The following is an 8,042-nucleotide window of genomic DNA, read 5'->3' as shown; positions in this document are numbered from 1 at the left end:
CTCTCAGCCTCTCAATTCTATATTGTTTGAATATCTTTTGATTAAAAATTCTGCATATTTTTCATGTTACAAATCTTCCATTGAGTAAACTTCAGTGTTGAATCTGTCGGAAATTTGATCTGTAAATGGAAAATCAAACAAAATTTATATTCGTGAGTCAATGGAAAAATCCATTTTGAGAAACATTTAACTTCTCTTGGTGGTATTTGTGAAGAGCCCAATTTTCGATGATGAATAAAAATACCGATGAGTAAAACTGTAACCAAAGCAATTAATGTGAGGATAATTCCACAAAAACGTTCCACAGTGACATTCATTTGGCTTTTCTTTAACACAAACTTCATATCCCAGGACCCAGATCACATTCACACATATTTGGTTTGATACACTTCGCATTTTTACAGGATGGCATGCAAATCGGAATCTTGATATCCATCGTTAACACTCGCATTTATTTGGTTCAACACATCGACCATTCTCACATCCAAAATATTTAGGCACGCAGGTTTCAGTTTTTGAGTTGAAAATATACCCGGAATGACATTCGCATTTTTCAGGAGCGATGCATTCACCATTTGTACAAATTTTGCATATAGGTTCACATCTAAAAAAAAAATTGGTGGTTGAAATATGCGTTTCCTAATTAATGAAATAAATCACTTACAAATTGTTGGTTAGTGGCTTATAACCGTAATTTTCAAGTGCACAAATTTGAAGCTGTACGGAATGCATACATCCAAATTTATGATGAGTTCATATCCTATGCAACACTTCTTTATATTTTCATTTGTTCTGATGTTATTGCCAGGTTTTTGTTTATTACCCCAAGTAACCAACAATTCTGTAATGCTCTTTGTGCAACATTCCATGCACATTTTGTGCACCTTAAACGCACATGTATCATACGTGCACATAATGTGCATATAATGTACCACAAAGTGCATTACAAGTGTTGGGGTACCCTGTATGTGTCTGCGAATTAAAATACACTTTATTAATAATATGATTTATTATATTGATGTAACGAGATTCAAAATTACATTATCTCCTAAAAAGAGCAAGTGTGAAGGTCTTTATCTATTACACTCGTTTGTTTATATGTTATATTAGGATCTTGTTCACAAAAAAATCCACTTATAAAGCAGTTGAGCACAATAAATGCATAGAAATACATGTTACTATTCTGAACCAATGTTCCAATGATAATGAACTTTAAACAACTTTGTCAACGATCAATATCAAACTAGATTATGACTGATATCGGATCAAAAGAAAGTGCCATGAATTTGAATTGATCCAAATGTATGTTTTTATAATATTTTGTCTGTTATTTTTTTGTTTTCAATATGACAGAGAAAGGTTAAGCGTCATTGTCCAGCTGAAACAATTCAAATTCGTATACAGAAATTATTGTTGCGAATACAATGCGTATGATTGTTAATTCGATTCCATCATTAATTCAAACATCCGTGCAAATTGAATGGTTAGCATATTTACCAACGAATACGCATTACCAAAACAATCTCGCTTTTTTATGCATACCGTTCATATGTAAACACAAACGATTTGAATGTCTCAAGTTTAATTGTGGAACATTTGATAAAGACCTTTATCTAGTCCAGAGTTCATAACACAAATTTCCGTGCGCGTGTTGCAAAATGAGAACAAAACATGCAAATATACATACAAACATTCCATTGCACGATGCAACGATGTGATTTTACAAGCATTTTGTTGTTATTAATTGATGTGTCCCAAATTAAACTTTTGTACGTTTGTCTTTTCAAAATTGCGATAGAAATCTGTGCATTTTTATTTTAGCTCAAATTCTGTGTGATTTATTTTTTGTTGTTGTTGTTGGTCTTTTTGTCTAAACGATGAAATTGATGATCGTAATTTAACTGGTTGACGTGAAACAAATTTCTGAGGACTTAACCAATAAATTAAGCGTACATGCTACGATGTGAGCGTAATGTAACATATGCGTGGAATTGACGTTGCACATTGGCATCAAATACTTTACTGTCCCCATATAAATGAATGCACACAGTTGCTTGTTGACATGCAATTGCCGTTGTTCTTCTTTTTACTATCGTTCACTCTCTCGTCTATCTTTTTAGCGTCGAAAAAAGCGCTTAAGCGACCGAAAACGAAAATTCTTGCACACAAAATAAATGCATGAGTGCGCACAAGAGCACTTTTCGCATTGAAGGAAAAAAAAATCATTCGCATTCCGGTAATTTTGTCATTTTATCTCTTCAACGGTGGCGGCAAATAAAATCATATGGTAAACACGTACAAATGCATCGTTTGGGTGAATAAATGCACAAAACTCACTTCTGTAAGTGCTTTTTGTTTTCTCTCTCTCTCCCTCTTGATCGCTCTTTTTTGCTTGCAACGTTCTGTTATGCATTTCGGTCGACCGCGCGCGCACATACACATTGCTTCTGTATACGTACAATTTTCGGGCTGATTTTGTCGATGAAACTCGATACAAATTATAGCTTTTTGTGCGAAAGAGCGCATATGTAATTACGAGACGGAAATAAATGAGTTTGACTAAAGGAGAACTACGTACACATAAAAAAAGGTAAACAAGAAAATATGCTTTCGCATGCTTGCGTCAAGTCTGAACGGTTTTGCATTGCAGAAAGAAGACAAGCGCAGGAACAAAAAAAAAGAACAACATGAAAAATGCAATCGTGTGCAAACTAAATATGCCAGTTTCGGTTGACAAATAACGGATGACTTGGCTTTACAAACGACAAGCACATCTATTAATTGAATGCAACGTGTTTGTTTGCCCCAGCAAATGCATCAGCATCAACACCACAATTCACTCGGTATAACAACATTCGAGCAGAAGAAAAAAAGAAGAGATTAAAGAAATATTGTAAAAACAAACAAACAAAATACGAATCATATTGAGATTAAATGAAACGAACTGACAAACCAACGACTACGATAGAGATAAAAATAATGCAAAGAAACGATCCAAGCATGCAGCGAGAAGGAAAAAAAAGGCGAAATGAGAATGTCGCTCATTGACAGCTAACTGATTACACAGAGAACGGCGACCGATCGAGCGAAAAACATAGAGTGCAAGAGTGATGTGTGTTGCGGGCAATATTTGCATGTTCAAACTTAATTATGTACGCGGCAACGATGTGAGACACAAGGCACACAAAAAATTGTAACATGTAAAGAGTGTGCGAAATGGCGATAATGCACGAAGTCATTCCGGTTAAAGATTGCCGTGCCCGACTGAATAACAAATTAATTTTCAACATGCAGTCAAAATATGTTGATTTCAACCAATTGCGATTGATGAATCATGTTTTGATGTTTTTACTCAAAACCATTATCTTCCCCGCTCTCTCTCTCTCTCTCTGCCTTTCAGTCTCTTTTTCTTTCTTTGTTTCACTTCCAAAAACAGAGATGAAATTATCACTGAATGCTTATGTGGCGCTGTGAAAGATCAACAAGTCCAATTTAATCGTTCATTTGAAAGGTCAATTCACAACTGATTGTGTGGTGAAATTGAATTTTGAAATCGTGCACTTTTTACCCAAACAAAAGCATAGAAATACATGTGGAATGAATGCGCTTTATTGATTGAAAGTCTTGACTCGAGACGAGTGTGTGATTTTCCAAAAACGTTACATGCCACTTTCATATCATTTATCCGACGACAAATCAAGTGTTGCACAAATAGTTGACGGAATGCAATTGAAAATAATAAAACACATTCAAATCGGTTACTATCGATGGAAGACGAACGATTGAAAAAAAAACAACGATCGACAACACTTTAGATTGACATGAAGAATGGAAATGGTCGTAAATACCATATTCGTCTCTGGAATTGATGCTATGAGAAGCGAGACAAAAAATTGAGAGAGAGAGAGAGAGAGAATGAGATATGTGTTCGTTTCGCAAAACACGACACGATGCATAATCACAATCTTGACTGACTTGCTGCCCGCGATCGCGCGACTATTGATTGCATACGCAAAACGTTTCATTTGGTTAATGGTTATGCATTACCAAGCGCGACGTTCCAATGATAATATTTCGAATTTAACGGCATTCAGCACAAATGCGAATGAAACAAATATCGCGAAAAGAATGAGCGAAGAGAGAGAGAGAGAGAGAGAGAGAGAGGAAAAATATGCACGATGGAAAATAAGAATGTGAACAAAGTAAACTGATATGTGATCTTTGTGGTTCGTCGTATGCAATTTCAATTCATTTCCATATACGACAAATATTCAAGTTGGCAGCAATCAACCATCCATCAATCCATCTATCCGTCTGTCCATCCATCTAACCATCCATTTTATTTCTCTGGTACACAGTTAGCAATTCGCTTCGATTTCAATATTTATTTTTAAATAAATGGTTGGCTGACGTACACACAAAGACCGAGAATACTGCAATCGCACATTCGTTGCATTGCCACAGACGAGCAAAGAGACGGTACACACACCGATAAATTACGGTTTCAACGAGAGCAGAGGCAGCGTAGAAGACACAGAAGAAAAAAAACACGAGGAACGATGTCGAGAACGACAATAGTTCAAACGGCAGCTACCAATCTCCATTGAATGCAATCACACACACATATACCTTACAAGTTGTCAATCAAACAATCAAGAAAATGTTTCTCCGCTTGCTTATTTAGAGTCGATTTATTTAGTATGCATATGCAATTGATAGGTGATCCATTCTTAAGTGATGTATGACCATGATTAAACTCTGTGCTGCGTCGTGCAAGCTCCTTTTTCTCGAATCAATTCAAGAAAGAGCTCAAACAGATAGGTGTGCTTGCGCTAGTTGTCGATGATATTGCTTTCAAATTTGGGCAACAACAAGTTTCAGTGCAATCGAATTTGTAAGCAATATAAAGAAGTGAAATGAGTTTACATTCGTGTGCCGTGCTATTTGTTGTTGTTGTTGCTGCTGTATGTTATACTTTTTGTTGTTGTCTTCGTTCGGTGTTTTCATTTGACTTCGGGGATAAGCTACAAATCGTTATGGTTGTTTATGCGACCGCACAACTGTCACACTCAACTGATTGACTGACGACAACGACCGACGAAAGAAAAAGTGCTCAGGCATTTGCCTGTCGATTGCCAATCGAGAGAGAAATTATTCTTGAGAATAACGAAAATCTGCATATTACTTTAACAGCTTTGGAGAAGAAAAAAACACACATACACACACTATGACAATCAATTTATTGTTTTCTGCTGCACGTGTACTCTGTCTCGCTCTTTTACCAATCTTTGCTATGCGCTGGTGTGCGAGCGTAAGTGATAAATGTGGTCGTCCTTCCGATAAACCTGTTTATAGGGAATACATAGCACCCATTCCTAATTCCACAAGCTGTGACAACACAGATATAAATTGACGAGAACAACCATTGCAGGAAGAATTTTTGCCTGAAAAAAAAAAAACCGTCATCGTTATTGTCGATAAGCCATTTTTCGGTATCAGGCTCTGCAAAAATAATTGGTTGACATTTAAGGAGATGTTTCTGTAGCTGCTGTTCTTTGGTTTAATTTTGCATTGTATGCTGATAAGTTCTTCGTCACTGACAGTGACTCACTGTTATGCATGTGTCATCCCGATGAGATGCGCAATCAACCAGCACGAAATTTTATGTTTCTTCATCGTTTAGCCTGCTCGCTGACATCGTGTAATTGTATGTACTTTACAGAAAATCTCCTGTTTCACCGGTCAGATTGTACATTTAATCATTTCAAAAAAAAAGCAAACGTCGCATTGGTGGTCGCGGCTACAATAGGAGCTCGCACATTTTCCCCATTTGTTTCGAAACAGCGCGACAACATTAACAACTGCATCTTTGAATAAATACACAAAATTTAAATATCATTTGAATTTCAATTAACCAACGTTGAATTAATGACTCCCAAACTATGCACTGCATGAATACCAGATCACCGATGAAGATTCTTTTTTGTTTACATTTTCTTCTTTGTCGAGCCTCTTTGGGTTTTTTTTTCGTCGAAGTTTTTGTTCCATGCAAATTCGCGATATTGGTTTTCAGTGGAATGGTAGCAGTTCATTTTCAAGGAAACAAAAAAAATGCCTTTATATTCTTGAAAATCTATTTAATTAAATCAAATTTGGTGGCATTTTTGGTATTTTCTTTCGTTTCGTGCCACTTTTTTTAAAAAATCACTTCGATTTTCTTGTTTCAGATACGGACTATTTATATTTTAAATGTGAGCAGCTACTGTTTATCATGAAATTCAAATGGCATATAATTCAAATCGATTCCATTTCGGCGCACAAATATCCATTTTTACAACGAATTTTCGTTATAAATTTTTATCAGCACGAAAAATCAAGCATTGTTTTGAATTGGACGCTTTGATCTTCTACCTGCCAAAAGAAGACACAAAGAGAAAGAAAAAACACGAAGTAAAACTGAGCATAATAAAAATTGCGTTGGGCATTTGTGATGGAATGACTTATTTATTGTCAGTCATTTAAACAATTCGAATGCCATAAATGTTGAAAATCGCATCAATTTCATAAAAATTTCGATCAACTTTTCGTTTTAACATTAGTTAATTTTGTGTCTTTTTTCCCGCTCTCTTCGATTCGTGCATCGAATCGTGCATTCCGTTTGCATACATAAATGGTACGAAATATGCATGTTATCTGGCCGAGAGGTATATCAAAATCAGAAGAACAATGCCAATAATGCTGTTGCAAGAGAATGTTTCATTTTGTGCGAATTCTCGTCTGCGCCTGAAATATGCGATGCAACAAACCACGATGTAGTCGCCTTTTTCTGTCAATCGACATCAACGAAAATAGCACATTGCGTAAAGGTGGAAAATGCCTAAAGATGCTGCTTTAAAATGTTAAATGCGTGAACACGTTTGATCATCCTTTCAAGTGACAAGTGACAATGACAAGATTTCTCTCTTTGTGTATGTCTCTCTTCTTTTTCTTCTTCTTCACTCGCCAACAATTCCTGAACCAATTATTTAATGTTTTCGAAAAATGAACAACAACAAAAACACTAATGATTTGACCAAATGAGATTCAGTTGAACGACTCGTGTTCATGTGGCTGTGTTTGTGTGACCTTTTCGGCGTGAGTCTTTTTTTTTTAATTTAATAAAAAAAAACGCTTGCCAATTCAAACAATGCCAATAATCTGGGCTTTAGATGTTTAGCGACCGAAAGTGAATGCATCGCCGAATTATGTGTGACCATTTACAATCGAAATGAAATGAATCGAACGCGAAAAAAAGAATACCGACACACAGAATGAATGCCGCCGATATCAAACGTTTCTTGTCATAGAACTACAAACATATCATCGACAAAGCAATAAATAACATATAAAAATCCAAAAATGCATTCGAAAATGTCGTCCGATTTTTAAACTTGATGGCGGCGGCACATCTGAAATTCAATGTTTTTTTTTTGCCTTTTTATTTCGCATTTTATTGACAAAGTTTTTACAACAGCAAAATAAAAGAAGCATTCATTACACGGTGCCGAATAATCGGCGTATGTGTATCACTTGCAGAAAAAAGCAAGCACAAATTATTGAATAGAATATTTTCAATGTTACCTGAAAGTTCGTTCAATACAAATAAAATTAAAAGAGTTTTCGTATAAATATTTGTATATTGCACTTTTTGTAAAATAAAACTCCCGAATAGTTCAAATCATCAATTTGAATCATTTTTTTTAACTTTCAATATTTTGCTCTATTACTTAGCTTTGCTCTTCCTCCTCACATATATTGCTCTAAGAAACAGTCTCTGCTATATTTTTTTTAAATTGAGTCGAACACTATGTCTGCAATTAGAATATTTCGTCACATAATATGACTCACATTTTCTTCGATTGCAAGTGGTCATGAAAGTCACTGTCAAATAAATTATGGAATGGCAGATGCGATTATGGATCGAATTATTGACAATCGTGTACAACAAAATCTGCCCGGTAATTATTCAGGGGTCACCAATTTGCTTTAATATCGCTAATGAT

This window comes from Contarinia nasturtii, unplaced genomic scaffold (genome assembly GCF_009176525.2).
Source record: "Contarinia nasturtii isolate CC-2019 unplaced genomic scaffold, AAFC_CNas_1.1 Cnas_scaffold_695, whole genome shotgun sequence".
Lineage (NCBI taxonomy): Eukaryota > Metazoa > Arthropoda > Insecta > Diptera > Cecidomyiidae > Contarinia > Contarinia nasturtii.
This window is presented reverse-complemented; position numbering follows the sequence as displayed.